This window comes from Lissotriton vulgaris, chromosome 7 (assembly GCF_964263255.1).
Source record: "Lissotriton vulgaris chromosome 7, aLisVul1.2, whole genome shotgun sequence".
In the NCBI taxonomy this organism is placed as follows: Eukaryota; Metazoa; Chordata; class Amphibia; order Caudata; family Salamandridae; genus Lissotriton; species Lissotriton vulgaris.
The window spans coordinates 1,101,173,685-1,101,190,490 of NC_141695.1; the positions used below are offsets into that span (position 1 = coordinate 1,101,173,685).

Below are 16,806 nucleotides of genomic sequence, written 5' to 3' on the forward strand. Positions count from 1 at the left end.
TAGGCACAACCTATTGGCTTTGTCAATTCTTATTAATTTAATGTTTTTGGCCAAAGAAGATGGGAATAGTAAAGGAACGATGCTTTGCATTATGAGTGCATGTACTTAACTACTAACAGATGAGCCTATTAAGCACTGCTCTCACACTAAGTGAGATACACGAGAACCACCTTAAGATATTTTGTTGGTTCTTGTATTTACTATGCTCGTTAGTCTGAATTTATTTTCCTCGAAAATATAAGATATGATCTTTTGCATATTATTTTTGAAGAAATCAGAAAGGGACTTAGCTAATTCGGATGAGGGCGTCACATCTGGGTTTTTTCAGCTCATGGATTTAATTGGAATCAACCATTTTGAAAAGATCACTGGAGGACTTTTCAGCACTTGAGAATTAAAAAGAACAGAATTTCTTCTTAAGGGATCTGGACTGACAAATCTCCTATGAAGTTTTCAATGCAAAGTTTGCAGAACTAGCTGACAAGGAAGCAAGCCCTACCAATACTAATCCTTATGGAAATTTACAAATGGCATGATATACTCTGCTACTTATAGCACAAGCAAATACAAGAAATGTTTAGATCACATCTAAACAGTTATGTTATGTTAATGTGAATTTGTAAAGCACGCATTCACCTGCAGGTCTATTGGCGCTGAAATTAGTTATGGGGTGATCGATAACTGAAGGTACAATCTAATTGTGCGCTTAAGTAAAATCCACATGAAATCCAAATTAAAACCACTTGTTTATCCCAAAACAATATGTGCAAACAATGTTGGAGGCGATACCACCTTGACACATGCAGATTCCTGCAATCGTCAACAAATAAGCTCAAAGGTGAATACACCCACGAGATATGTCTGGAAATAGTTTGCTTATCAGATGTATACAACAATACCAAACCTTTTAATGTTTAGCTTGCTGATACACACTCATATGCTTATCTGCATAAATCTATGAATCATAACAGAGTAAACCACACCCAGTAATCATGAATAAACGTCTTTCCCGAAAGCCATGTGATGTGGCTGGCCTATTGGCCTTTGGATTGCCTCTTCCAATCCACGACCCACTTCCAAATGAAATTAGCATAACAAAACTAAGACAAGCATTTCAGACATCAGCTGATGGAAATGAGGAAAGAATATATTTGCATACTATGCACTTTGTACCTGCAGGATATAATTACTGAAAAGTCATTGTGGTTTGATCTGAGCACAACACATCATCTCCTTAGCTAATCAGAATCAAGAGAAACATGCAAATCATTACATTAATACATAAACACCATCCCATAAAAAAAACATATTCGGTATCCTCTATTAACCAACTTGTAAACAATGGAACTTTCAGCAAATGAATGGACTAGTATTTACGATGGAAGTCAGCGGAAAAGACTTGTGATATGTTTCTAATCGAAGGCAATGTAACCATAACAGTGGATTAATCCACTATACGTTAGCTTGACAGTTTAGTGTAGAACCAGTGGGGAGAAGTTGCATATGGGGGTGGGGGGGGGGGGGGGTTGGGGGGGGAAGCAGGAGTGAGTGACAGAAAATTTGACATAATTATAACATATTATTAAACACACTTCTAGGCATTAAATCAAATTATTTTCAACTACAATAATGTTAATTCAACATACACATGCAGAATTAAATGTAAAAAAAAGTCATATACAATTTCATTATTAATGCACATAATAAAAAACTCTGAAAAACAATCTAACTGTGGTCTGCAGGAGTGAAAGGGCAGTAATGCGCCATATTTATGCAATATGGCGCATTCCTGTCCTTTCTCCCTGTGCTGGTGCCGTTTCGTCAGCCTAGCACCAATGTAGGAACCCTTGCACCATGGTAAAAGTGCGCCTATGTTGCCTGCAGGATTGTTTTTATGTAGGGAAGGGCACCTTCCTGCCCAAAAACAATCCTGTGTCCTCATGTAATACAACTGGTGCTATGTAAGGCGCTCTGATAGCCGATTCGGGTCACGTTTGCGCCATATAAAACTTGGTAAAAAAATATATATATTTATCCTAAGAGGCATTTTCCTCTTTCTATGGTTGCTGCAGCATTCAGCACACATAGAAAGAGGAAAAACTAAGGAGAAATTAACACATTTCTCCTCATTGCACCTTACTTCAGAAGGCATAAGGATTTGACACTTTGCCAGGGTAAATGACGCTGTAAATCGGGGTCAGCATCAAATTCCATGGGTGTTGCACGGGAAAACCCACCTCCAGCGCTTAGACAGGGCCGGACTGGGAACCACAACCGGCCCTGGCAAAGTGCTCGGCCGGCCCCCCCTCCCCACTCGGAGGGGGGGGGGGGGGCGGCCGAACACTTTGCCGGGGCAGGTTTTCGGCCGATTTGCTTCTGTAACAAAAACGGCCCCCAGGGGCCCAAAAACGGCCCCCACCAGTGCGGTGCACCGGGGGATTGCCCGGTGCCCGCTATGGTCAGTTCGGGCCTGGGCTTAGAGTAAGGCGGTACGTGATTTACTGCATTTTATTTTCATTTGGCACTGTGAATATGTTGACAACTCTGTATCTCCTTACAGACTTTCTGAGAAAATCTTGATTACAAGTGGCACATATGCGATCATCGCTCTGTGTACTCTGAATGGAGGCCAAGAACTGCATAAGCATATCATTTGAACACCTTTAGGACTCACTGATAGGCACTGTGAAAAATTAGCCCATTCTTCATCTTCAACTCTTTTGTTGTCAGTCGTGCCTTTTTACGGGCGTCCACCCACAATCGGACCTCACCCAGATACCTGGAGATTGCTCAGTTCAAAGTATGCACTACACAAAAGTCATGTGCATAAAACACAACTACAGAATTACATTTGGTGAAAGCTAAGATAAAGAATGCAAGATGAAGTAAAACATTTGAAATGTAAATAGGGACTCTTTAGAAATAAGTCCCTCTATTGCCTATTAAGGACATTAATATCAGGTCCTGTCGGGACCATTACAAATTCCTCTTTTAACTATTGTTGTTTCCCATCAATATAGTGGATTACTGTTTGTTGGCAATGGCTTGGCTGCTAATATTTGTTTTTTTTTTTAATGCCTGAGTCTAGTTCATGGGTCAAGTGCATTACAATTGGGTAAAGTAGATCACACAAGTTACTAGTCTCCTGGCCCACAACATTTTTAAGATTTATCGAGGTCTGCAGGAACAAGTGGACAGCTCACCTGTGTGGGTGCTGGGACTTCAACTTCCTTATTTTCTACCGATTTGTATCTTACTAGTAGGGTATGTTAGGGTCTAATTTATGAGAAGTGTGCATTGCAGCATGAAAGCAGCAATGCAACACTTCTCAGTGCGCCCTCCTTGCAATACGAATGATGCATCATATTTACTGTCTGACACATCATGTTGCAAAAATTGACAGATATGTCAGTATTACTGACGTATCTGTCGGCCCACAAGTGGCGCATTGCTGGAGTTGTGTCGGAAGCGTGACGCAACTCCAGCAATGTTCCTTTCACATGGGCAAGCCTCATGTGAAAGGGCCTGCATCACCCTTATGCCTGCCATGAGGTAGGCATAAGGTTTTGACGCATTGGCATCCTACAAGTGGCGCAGTGAAATCTATGAGATTTCACTGTGCCCCTCCTATGACCCTTTCTTGTGGGGATCGCCCACCCTGCATACATTACACCTGATGCAGGTAAAGTATTGCAGGGGTTTCCAAAGTGACGTATCTGCCTAGAGCGTCAATTCGTAAATATGGCACAACATGGCACATTATTTACGCCACTGCTGCATCACTAAAAGTGACTCAACAGCGGTGCAAAAGTGATGCAGGCCTTCATAAATGAGGCCCTTAGTGTTTTTATTATTTTTTTTATAAATCTATTTCTTGTTTAAAGCAAACAATAAGCAGACATATCTGGTGCCATACATACATCCAATAATGACAGGGTGAATTGGTACAGCAAGGATATTCGAGAGGCTTGCACTATTAAGCACAAAATAAAATTGCATCAGTATAACCGGGTAACGTTTATTTGCGGACCCTCAAAACCTTCCCACCCATAAAATCAAAACTGCAGGAGAATCATGACAACCAGATACTAGAGGTTGAGGATCAATGTCAGGATATTTCGCAAATATTAGGATTAAAGGAAGGACTGAGAAAAAAAAATTGAAAAAGAGAAAAAACCATATGGGCGATAACAGAAAGAAAACAATAAACCCATCCCCCCCACCCTGCACTCCTGCAAACGGCTATCGCCTAACCCCAGTAGCAGCGTGCCTGTCGCCCCAACTAACTAAGTTCTAAAAGAAGAAATCTACCGAAGTAGAGAGGAGAAGTGGAGGAGGGCATATTCGTACAGCGCTCCTGGTCGCCCCCCCCGCCAGAACCAAGGACCCCCAAATTGAAGTCAGAAAATCAATCGGAGAGCAAATATGTATCTTGACAAGGGAATCTTCCAACACCGCCCAGCCTTACTATAGCATAAGTTTAGCAAATCCCGTGCCCATCGATACTTGAGTCAAACCCAGTCTTTCGATCTCATCCTTGCCCCTTCTGATCAGACACATGAGTCCCCTCCTGATAAACCACCTCTTCCGCAAGACAGTCCGAGTGCGAGGAAAATATAATAGAACTCAATGCAAGACAAAGTAGTAGAACGAAAGTGCCGTGAACGTCATCCGGTCCAGAGACTCCCTTCCCCGTTGTGAACTCCCAGCGTTGATTCGTCCGCCATCTTGGCGGCTCCGATACATAGGGAAGTGAAGCAGTGTCATTTCGATAACAATTCTCATCAAAAGTTTCTGGAGTGGGAACATCAATATAGTCCTTCCATAGCAACGATCGTATGCTTAACAATCCATTGGTGGCATTGAACTTGTGTTCATCTTCCAAAACACTGGTCAAAGGCTCCGATACCTCACACAATGGGGGGTCTACTTCCTTCATCAGAGTGGCCATATTGGGTGTCTCTGTTGTCGCTGTTTCTTGTAATGGAGTAGGGTCCGGTCCGGTTCGTAACATCTCAACCAAGCGCTCCATCGTCATCTGAATGCGGTCTTCAACGTACACATAAAGTGACCCAATGGCCGCCAACACAGTTTGCAGCGACGGTTCACTCACAGTCTGTTCAACCACTCTTGGATCGGTAACGATCATGATCGCTTCCCCCAGCGGCTCGATCTCCCAGAGGGAAAATAGGAAACGGTTGACTGCAGAGGGAGACTTATATATTGTTTTGATGATATCCTGGGGCTGCCCCCGCAGTCGGAGAACCAAACCAAGCGAACACCAGCAGGCCCGCTACCGGTTCACCGGGCAGGGCCCCCGTCCACAACTGCTAGCGTTGGGCTGTCACCCCTCCTCCGACCCTCACCAAGGCAGCCAACCGACATCCGCATGCATCCGAAAAAAGCGAAAGAGAAATTTTATTTTTCCACTCCGGTAGACCGGACCCAATCACACTACCACAGCCGATGTTGTTTAACTGAAACCCGGATGGAACAGCACTCGAGACCTGGGCTTCCGGGCAGATCTAGGCCGCAAACTTCCACTCGAGATATCTTCGTCAGCCGAGCAAGTAGAGATCTCGGGATAGCACCATGAATCCCACGGCAGGTTCATACACGTTGCGGCTGGGCTCAAAGACAGGATAAATGACAGGATATTCCGGCGGGAGGCAGAGGTCGGCGGAGCCGGGAGCCTACGCGACCATCTTGGTTGCTAGCGTAACTCCTCCCCCAGTGTTTTTATTATTAGTGTAATTAAAAATGGAGCACCAGGAGCTGAAATGGGACATTTGCCGGCGTCTGAGGTAAGTAAAATAAAAAGATTTTAAATGCATGTGTACATGTATACGGGTGCATTTGTTTGTGCCACAGAGAGCTATGTATACGTGAGCTTGTGTAAGTGTGAGCATGTGTGTCAGTGAGTGAGCGTGAGTGTGTGACAGGTAGCGAATGAGACTAACTGAGATGAGTGTGTCAAAGTAAGTGAGAAAAGTGAGTAAGTGAACTCAAGGGAGTGAGAAAGTAAGAGTGAATATAAGTGTGAGTTTAAATCACTGTGTCAGTGAGTGAGAAAAAGACTGAGTGCCAGTGAGGAATTATGAGTGAGTGAAAGGGTGAGTAAGAATGAATGACAGCAGGTAAGTGTGAGCGAGAATGCGTGTCAATGAGAAGTGTGGGCGTGAATGAGTATCTGGTGTTATGCTTGCGAGTCTGCAGTTCATCCTGCCGTACAATTCTTGGCTCACAAATGCACTCATAGCAAATGCTGGTGCTGGCATATTGGAGGCAGAAGTACACAGTACCTGTGACCAAACTCTGGCACAGGCATACTAGATGTAGTACATGATATATGGAGACAACTATGGCAAAATGCTGGCATACTGGTGGTAATTCCTGTCATGGAACACCTGTGAAAAAACGCTGGTGCTGGCATACTGGAGGACGTTCTTGGCATGGGATACCCTTGACACAAGTATGGCATGGGTTCATTGGAGGTAATTCTTGGCATAAGGGAGGACAAGTGTGACACACAAGAGCAACCATGCCAAAATACTCTTCAAGGCTTACTACATGTAATTTTGGGCATAAGGGTCACAAATGGCACATAGACGACATTAATGTCAAAATTCTGGCACTTGCATACTGTATGAAATGTATAGCCGAAGCGTCTAACCCAAGTAAAAGGGGGAAATCAATTACAAAATGCTGGCCCTGACACAGTGGAAGTAATTTATAACATATGGGGACAATGATAGCTAATTTTGAATAAAATGGGATACAGTCATGAAGAATGTTTAGTCTCACTGGCCTGACAATCTATGAAAGGGTTTGAATATTTGATAACTGCCCTTACATATCTTATGGTGTTTTAGAAAATGTTTGTGAACATTGTGCTTTAAAATGTCCTATGTGACCCTAAAGCGGGTTGGGCTCACTTACTTCAATTCAGGGCAAGAATTACAGGCCACCACTTTCAAAGATCACCAATCGCTTCTGCAAGAACAAAAGGCAAACCGTGTCTTGATGATCATCTGCTTATTTTCTGCAGTTTCCACAGAGATATTATGCTTCAGGTCTTATAAAATAAATAAATTCAACACTGAAATACTCAGTTTATTGATTAAATAAAAAATTACCTAAAAATACGTTTTAAACAAGTTCTTGCCATTAGTAGCCACTGGTGTGCTTGACGAGTGGATGGGCCTGCTGCCAATCCTGCATCTGTTCTCACTCATGAGAGCAGCTTCAGGATTGGTCTGAGCAGCCTCAATTTTCGCTCCAGGACAGACTTTGAGTCTGTGCCTGCTCTCTCCAGCCCAGCTGCTTTCAGGGCTGGACTGGCTACTGGGCGTTTTGGTGTGCTGCCGAGGTGGGGGCTGATTTCGTTGATGGGAACCTGTTGTGTGCTTCGAAATAAACCAAGCAAAACAAATGTTTTTCAGCACATGCAGGTCCCCATTAAGGAAATCAGTCCCCAGCTCGGCAGCACACCAAAACGCCCAGAAGCCAGTCCGGCCCCTGGCTGCATTGCTCGGTTGGGAAGAACATTCACTGCGCATGACGGTCGTCCGGCCTAAGGCCGCCAGCCAAACATTCATGCGCAGTGATGGGAGTGTTCTGCCACTCCCATCAGTGCCTGTCACTCTCAGGTCCCGCCCCATGACTCGGCAGTAGGCTGGAAAGGGAAAATAAAAGGAGTATTAATTATCGTTTTATTTTTCCTTTCCTGTTGTTTTTTTAGAGCAAAGCTCCTCCGCCGTAGTGGAGTATACAAGAACAAATTATTTGTTAAAAAAAAGCCTTCAACTCTGTTCTTCATACAAGTGATAATGCCTTGTAAATTAAAAAAGCAACACAGGGTTATTTAAGCCAACAATACAGTTCATATTGAAAATAAATTATCGATGTGAATTAACACACATGAATGTGACTACTATGCTTTTATATCTTTTTTTCTTTTAAAATGATTTATCTATTGATTTCTCATTTTAGTATACACTATAAAAGCTAACAACAGTTTGTGTTTAGATTCCTAGTGCTGTTCTGTTTTGTAGTATTATCTTGCTTGCAGATAAACACATAATTGTTCATGTAATCCAAAGTGAAACAAGTAATGTTGCTTTAGGACATCATATCAGCATCCAAAGGTTGTCTTCAACAATCTTTGCTATGTTTTCTTAACCATGCAGTTATTTTGAAACATCAGCAGTATCAATTATTGTGGTGTCATCAGGGTTACTGTCTTGTGAATTGACTTTCTGGGAAGAGTGATGGTCAAAGGTCATATGATGTCACTTTCTGTAATGCAATCAAGGCCAGAGGGTGTGTGATGTCACTTCCACTACCCGAGGCATTTTGATAAATCGACGTCCATGTTGTTATGTCTTTTTAAATTTACTGTATACCAATGTTATCTCTACTGCAATAAAGTGTATTACTATCTCCGAGTACAACAAGGATCATAACTCAGGCAACATGATACATCAAATTAACATAAAATAGATGCATCGACTGGCATGGGTGTGGTTGGTTGCAAAAGCGTCATCACCTAGATGACCCGCTGCAATCCCATAACAATATCACACTCTGACAAAACGTTTAAGCACTGTCACAGCCAAGTCTGCTTATATTCCCATTTTATTTTGTCCAAATGAAGCTTTGATACCACCGACATATTGTCAATTACAGCATGCCCTGTTGAGGCATGTAATACCTCATGCTGTTATGAATGGATTCCCAGGTAGCAGAAGGTATGCCAAGTAACCTTTGACAACAGTGGCTGCGTGCTCCTGGCACAGTATGGCTCTCTTATGCTTCTAGGCATCTCTAGATATATGGAGTGGAGAAGTGTGGCTTAATGGTTAGAGCGGCAGACCCTGATGCAGAGTTCTAGCCCGGGACCAGGGTTCAATTCCCCACCTCGGCGGGTCTTGGGCTCACAATTCCACGGACCTGATAATTCTCGCCTTCGTGCCTATTCCAATCATGGAGTCCCACTCTGCAACTCTGGGCAATAGCTTGCTTAATCTCCACAAATCTACGGATGCCAGGCCTTCACCCTGGAGGTGCCCAGCAGTGGACGCCTCACAGGGAAAGCCAGGACGGGTTCCACAGCAGTATTCGTACAAGCGCCGTGAGACCCTTGCGGGTGAGTAGTGCGCTATACAAGTATCAATTTATTATATATTGAGTGGTGTCAGTGTTGGAGACTTTCTTCAATAATGCTGAGATTGAGACCAGCCATTGTACCATGAGCCTAACTGGTGCTCGGTGGTGAGTGTGTTGTGCTTTCCAGCAACAACATGGCAGTGCCATCATCAGTACGTGGCTCTCTCAACGACATAGCAAAGTCTTCCTTCGTTTATGTGTCATAGTCTGGTGTCCTGATTCCGTCTGAACAGAAGGTAACCGTTGACTGGGAGGTCTTCATGGATTCAGAAACATTTCAACATGAAACTAGCTGGAGACTGAGGATCATGGTACATTTCAGCTACATGTCTATTACAATATGTATTGTGATTTAGGAAATGTTCAGAAAGAGTTATAAGAATAATGTGTGCGATGCAAGAGTTAAAAAAGCAACCCGGGTGCCATTTTATGGATAGTGTGCCCTGTCCCTGTTTGCACTGCGGTGCACCTTTAAACTCGTGTGTGGGACTGATGCTGATGCTGCTCTGCTCCCAGGGCAGACGCAAAAATGCAACGGCTCTGGCTTTCACCGTGCATGCATCACCTGCCTGCACTTTAACGGGGTACAGAGATCCACCTGCAGGCAGGTGCAGTGAGTGCTTTGTGTGAAGTTTGTACATGATGCACATCCTCTAGTACAAATATCTACTCACTGTGAACTGTCAAAGGGTAAATTAAATAATCTATATTATTTCACAGACATGAAGTATTATAGGTGGAAATACAATGGGGAAGATTTATGAGGCCCTTGCGCCACGTTTACGCCGCTGTTGCGTCACGCAAGGCGGCGTAAACGTGGCGCATCCCTACGAACGATTTACAACGTGACGCATCTAGGCAGATGCGTCACGTTGTAAAGCCCTGCGCTGCTTGTGGGCGTTCCGGCGCAGGGTGGGCGTTCCAGGGCAGGTGCGCCTCGCAAAAGTGGCTGAGTGAAATCTATGAGATTTCACTCAGTCACTTTTAAGCCAATGCTGCGTCAAAAGCCTGCGCCTGCTTGAAGCATCACGCACGCATCTGTGCCGTTTTTGCACCATGGTGCGCCGCATTATAAATGCGGCGCACCATGGCTGGCGGAGCTGTGGCGCACTGTGGCGCATGTTAACTGGCGCATGTCTGTTGTTCTTCCGGTTTTGTTTTGGAAGCAGGATTCCACATAAAGCTAAGGCAGGTCGTGCTAATTTGATTGATCTGAGCAGACCTGGGCCTGCATAGAATCCTAGAGGGTTTCCACTGTTCCTCCCAGTTGCGCCAACTTTGTGAGGATTATCATGGCCTTTGCCTTGTGCAAAGCAATGGTGTTTCAGCTCCTGTCATATTTTGACCCCAAACCCCTTTGTATTACATACTGAATTATTGCACACCCACCATTCAGTTCACATCTTCCATTGCTGGTGTCTCCATGTCTAGTGTAGGTACTGAGGAGCTCATGTACAGGAAAGTGCCCGAGTTCAGCACTACAAGCCCTTTGGGTGCACTTTCAAAGCACAGGGATGCAACAGATTTACAATAATATGCCACATCCCTGTGCTTTCCCCTGCACTGGGCACAATTGGCTGCCATGCGCTGATGCAGGCACCCTTGCACCATGGTCACGGGGATGACTGTTTATGTGCAGGAAGGGACACCTTGCTGCACAGGAAGGTGTTGCTTCCTGCACATAAACAATCACAAGAGGTAATTTCCTTGTTCTATGTGTACTGCAGAATGCAGCACGCATAGAAAGAGGAAATAAATGAGGAGAAATGAATACATTTCTATTTGTTGCGCCTCCCTATGCCTCCCCTATGAAGGAGTAGCATTCAGATGCATTTCCGGGTTTACGATTTCTAGTAAATATGGGAATGTGTCAGGTTCTATGGGCGTTGCGTAGGAACACCCACAGCAACACCCATGGAATGCCCCTTTCATGCAAAATGCTGCGTATTAACGAGGCCGCACAAGGGCAGGAAAAGCCAAGCAGGGTGGCTTTTCGTGTCCTTGAAAAAATAAGGCAGAAAATGCGCCGCCGGTACGTCACAAAGAGTGATGCACTGGCGGTGGAGGGGGCTTGTAAATAAGCCCCTACGTGATTTGTAACCAGTTCCGCACCCACCTTTAAATATGGTGGCATAGTGATGGATTTTAACGGAAGTAGTGCAGGGCTGGTCGCCTATACTTTATACACATTACACTTTATACACAACTGCAAGGTATTGCGTACTTCTCCACTTGCAATGTCCGTAGTCCACTCATGCTCATTCCTGTTAGCCAGCTGAGAGGTCAACTAGTGAGTAGCAATGGCTCCTCAACCAGGTTGTCCCTGCCCTTTTCACTTGTCCCTGTATTGGAACTTGCTCTCTTACCTATATTTGCGCTTCGCGAGAAGTAATAAAACATTGGCACGCCTTAGTGCTACACATAAAACCAAGATGCTTACTGGAAATGTCTGCTTATCCTAGGTATACAAGATAACACCACACCTTTTAATATTTAACCAGCCAATGCAAGCTACATACGTGTGATGAGTATTAACTGAGTAAGTATAGCAGAGTAAACCACACCTGATAGTTACACATAAACGTCTTTCTCAAAAGTCACGTGATTTACCTGCCCAATAGGTATTTGGATTGCCTCCCCGACATTCCTAAAGAACTTCCATATGCAATTCACATAACAAACATAAGACACTCATTTCAGACATCATCCAATGCAAATGTTTGAAGAAGATATTTTCATTTTGTGTACATTGTACCTGCCGTATTTAATTAGTGACAGATTTGCATAGTGTGTACAAAACCTAATGGGTCGCGGAACGCTCCACATGGACTTAATTCCACACAGGCAGGGAAAATAAATTATACGATTTGTAATATAATAAAATAGTAAAAGGGAAACATATCAATTAATAGTGCACGTAATATTACAGGAATATAAGATACAGAATAGAGAAAAGATAGCATAAATTGAGTTTAAAACACAAAGTAAAGGGCATACAGAGGCATTCGAGCATTTGTATAAATGACAGCAAAGAGACCAAGGTCTTTTTGTTGGAACGGTCGCTGAAATAAACCATTTTCAAGTCTTTTTAAGCACTATAGGACTAACTCGTCCCAATGTCAGGTGGGAAGGAGATCCGCAAGCCCAGAGAAGGCTTTCGTAGGGTCCATGTTCCAAGGATGAGGCTGCCCTTACTCTGAAGGACAGGCAGACTCCCATCAATGGACAGTTTCTGTACAAGGTGGTCGGGTCTCCTGGTGGGACAACACCATGCATGATGCACTCTGGTTTAGAAATGCTCCTCGCTTTTACAGAGAGGTACTTCGAAGAGAAAAGAACAGGTGAGATATGGGTGATGAATGAAGTGTTCAATCTTACATAGTTTTGGGATAGCAAATTGTTAGTTGGACTGTAATTGATTTCCATTAGAAGCAATTTGCCAACAGTACGTTTTGGATGTGGTTTTGTATAGTGCCTAAAAAAACTCTTATCAACAAAGAATGGACAACCATCGTAATTCAGTGAACGTAAAACGGTCAGCTCTGATCAGGATCATTTGTTGGAGTTCTAGCAAAGCTACCTGTCCTACAAAGGAATACTGTAGAGGTAAACACGTATGTCACTCAAAGTTAAATGGGTCATACAGTTAGTGGGGTTTTCAATGGAAAAAGTCAATTTGAAGTTTCATATTTTAATAAGTATTTGACCATGAATGGCTTGTAAGTACGCACATTGATTTCCTCATATTTAAAAGGAAGAGGTATTGCAAGGGATTGTGAGGCACAAATCATTCTTTCTGAAGTGTATGTGTACAGGATAGCGTTGAGAGGAGAGATGATGTGGTGGAAGTAGGAGAGTGTAGGGCAAAGTGCAGGGCAGTAAAGCTGACATCAGAGCATTTGTTTCCGTCAATGCGCCATGTTATTAATTTTCGGCCGAAGGTCACGTCCGTTTTCTTACTCTCGCCCAGTTAGTGGGTAAAGTTTGCACCTTGCTTCCATTGGCTTCATCAGCTTCTGACCTCGTTGGTCTTCTCACTACTTTGAACTGTATGATGGACTTTGAGAATTTGTGGTCTTTTTTGAACGCCACAGACTTGGGAACTAGCTACCCTCTTCTACTGATTTTGTTCTTTTCTTTCAGCAGCCTATTTTGCTGATATAAAACAGCCAGAAGGTGTAATACTGTTTTGTAGGTCATTGCAGGATCCATCCACAGTCCTGGATTGATCCATCAGTCCTATCTGTGTCAATATTATCTGGCTATTTTGGACTACTTTTCCTGCTCCCGCTCATGCCGTGGTATCAGAAGTGGCTGCTTGCTTTCGTTCTGCTCTGTCCAGAATGATGTTTCCACTTCCTGAAATCCTGTGGTTAAACTTCCTTGGTTAAAAATTTCTGTTTGACTCACTTTGAAATTGCAATGAGCATGTTCATTTCACAGTTCTCATTCCTTCCAATGGACCATGAAATTCGTGTATTTTGCTCTTGCAATGCTAAAAGGCCCTTCATGGTTGTGGTTCTTGCTTGGAGACATGCCCGGCAGGCAGAAGTTCTATGGGGCATATTACTAAGCAATAGCGATAATTATCGCTATTGCTTGGTTAGAGACAAAAAGTTACTGCTGAGCTGCGGCGATTTTTATCGCAGATAAACCTTGGTATTACCAAGGTTTATCGCAAATGCGATAAAAATCGGCCGCAATGCATGAATATCGCTGAAAAGTTCGCGATATTCATGCATTACCGAGCTAATGCTCTTAGCCATGTTATCCACCTCCCATTGGATAACATGGCTAAGAACTGCTCAGGGCAGGTGTTAGCTTTTGGAGATATTCGCGCTTAGCGCGAATATCTCCAAAAGTTGGTAATAGGAGATAGCGATGTTAGCAACTGTTTCCAGTCGCTAACATCTTGGCACGCCCACTTTGCATGTTATTAGTGATAAATATCACTGACATGCAAAGTGAAGCCCAAGATGGTCGCTATCTCCTACTAGCTGTTGCTAACTGGTGTTAGCGACAGCTAGGTAATAGGGAGATAATTTTATCTCCGCTTTCTAGGCTTTTAAAGCCAAAAAAGCGGAGATAAACCCCCTTGATAATATGCCCCTATGTTCGGCTTTTATATCTCTCTATAAGTTATTGTAAAATAGTGTGCATGACGCATAGGGCCATACATCATAGAACAGCACAGAAGCTGACGATCTCGGGTGGGGTAAGATCCTCAAGGAGTGCAAAAACCTACTACTGAAACCCCAAAAGTTCAACAGGAGGAAAACTTATAAACGATCCTTCTCAGGGATGGCGCCCAGGATATGGAATACACTGCCCCCAGAAACCAGAATGAATGCTTCTTCCGCATCTTTTAAAAAGGAAGTTAAAGCGATTCTCTTGTCAAAATACACCTGATCATAGATTAATTATATTATGAGATCAATAGCTCCCACTTTTTTACCATGTTTAAAGACTGAACTGAACTGACCCTGACTTGAATCATCGGGCTTCTTTCCTGTTATGTATCATACTGCTTTTGCACAACATGTTATGTATACGTGATTTTTCTGTCCGACATTTATTTGTTTGTATATCTAATAGTGCTCAATGTAAAGCGCTCTGATATCCGCAAGGATCTTGTTCGTGCTCTATAAAACTTTCAAAATAAATAAATTGTCAATAGTTTGTTTGTGTGATTTACGCCAGCTAACATGCTCTTTGATTCACATCTTTCCATGAGGATATTTTTGAACTGATGGAGTGCACTGCGGTTCTGGATGGCCAACAGAGTGATTTTCAGATCCAGGCAGATTACCTCTTCAAGGATATAGATGTTTCTGTGGCTGTTCAGTGTGTCGATTTCAAACTCTGCTTACAATGTATCAATTAGGTTGCCGCTCTTTTATTTTATACTTCATTTTTTTCACTTTACATAACAAAATCTACATTGCAGAGTGGCATAACAGGCAATACATATAATGATATCTACGCAGACTTAAAAACTTACGTGGATCACACATTCTGCATGTGGGAACCCATCATCACCCACACATTTTTCTCAATCCAAAGATGGCCGTGGCTGTGCTGACCTAGCTGAGAGAGCTGCCCAGTAGCTGCATTTCCGATGTCCCTTGAAAGTGGGCCTTCCTTCAATGTGGCTAGAAAAGCGAAGAAACTATTGATTAAATCAGGCAATACAGACTAATCATATGGGACAATTTGTGATTTTAATAAACACATACATCAAGGAAGTTATGTCATATCCTTATGAAGGCTATTAATAAGGAGCCAAAACTGTATGTACATAGTTGATAACCTTTAGAAAAGTAGATGAAAGTATCAATATTTAAATAAGTGTTATTATACCTAGGTAACCCAACGATTTCCTTTTTGTATAGGATTAGAAAAGTGATATCATCAGCAAAGATGCACTCTAGATTCTGCTCTTCATCTAGAGACCTTGCCATAATTTTCCATATGGGTGACTAGACCAATATACAAATAAACCGGCAACCCTTTTTGTTTGTTTATAGTCATTGTTTGTTTACTCTTAATATAATGATTTGATGGTATAATTGTGCTTTACTGACTATGATGAATGTTAGAAACAGGGTCCCTAGTTGTCAGTCGTTGGCACCCTGTCCAAGTAGGGACCCTCGCTCCAGTCAGGGTAAGCAATGTGCACACTAAGGATAACTGTGCTCACCCCCTTGGTAGCTTAGCAAGAGCAGTCAGGTTTATGCCCAGAGGCAATGTGTAAAGTATTTGCGTGCAAACAGAGTAACACAGGGAAAGTACCACAAAAGTAATCCACACCTGTTTAGAAAAATAGCCACTATTTATCTGAGTAAAACAAGATCAAATCGACAAAAATCCAACATACACAAGATACAAAGTTTTCAATGATTAAATAAAGTTATAGCTTTTGGGAGAGAATAGCTCAAAACTAGAGCTACTTGGTCACATTTGACTGGGATAAATCCACAAGTTCAGTCTGACTGCAATGGAGCATGGGCCAGATACAGGAGTCACGCAGACCCTGGCACAGTACCTTGAATGTGTCAAAAATCAAAGAAGATCTAGGATGCAGGGAAGGAGCCGCATTGCGGAGCCAGGTGCTGTGATCGGTCCTTACTGCTTTGTAGGTCATTGGCACGTTGGTGCTTGTAGACAGTGCATTGCACAAAGGAGGTGAGGCATCCTTGAAGCAAATGAAACATCGGCTCCTGGAGGCGGTGAAAAGTTGGGAAGTTAGTGAAGCCCAGGACGTTGTGGGCCCAGGGGAGGTGATGCGATAGTTGCCAAGATGACCATCAGTTCCTTACTGCTGTGCGGGGTCGATGATGAAGTTGGGGTTAGAACTACAAGACTTCGATTCCACTGCAACGAGGTTGAACTGCAGCATCGGAGTTGAGGTGGTGTTGATGTGGTGCATCATGGCCCTCGATGACACGATGCTCTGGACTTCCACAGTGGTAGTTCTTCAGAGGCGCAGGAGCATCTTCGGAGCCTGCACTGTGAGTTGCAGTCGTTACGTCGAGCGGGGACCGTAGCTTCGGTGCAGGCAGCTGCACAGCATTAAAGTTGCAGATAGGTGCCAGTTCCGAAGTCACTATATATCTGTTCCTTCTTGTAGCACATAAA

At 43.3% G+C, this 16,806-nt stretch overlaps 1 long non-coding RNA gene across 1 annotated transcript in view; it reads right to left on the reverse strand.

Annotated features, from left to right (window-relative positions):
* LOC147702975 (uncharacterized) overlaps window positions 1-16,806 on the reverse strand; it is a 414,955-nt gene that overhangs the window by 39,080 nt on the left and 359,069 nt on the right. The window contains exon 2 of the long non-coding RNA XR_015297557.1: window positions 15,170-15,320. This is a non-coding gene — a long non-coding RNA (uncharacterized LOC147702975). The remainder of the gene's footprint in view (window positions 1-15,169; window positions 15,321-16,806) is intronic.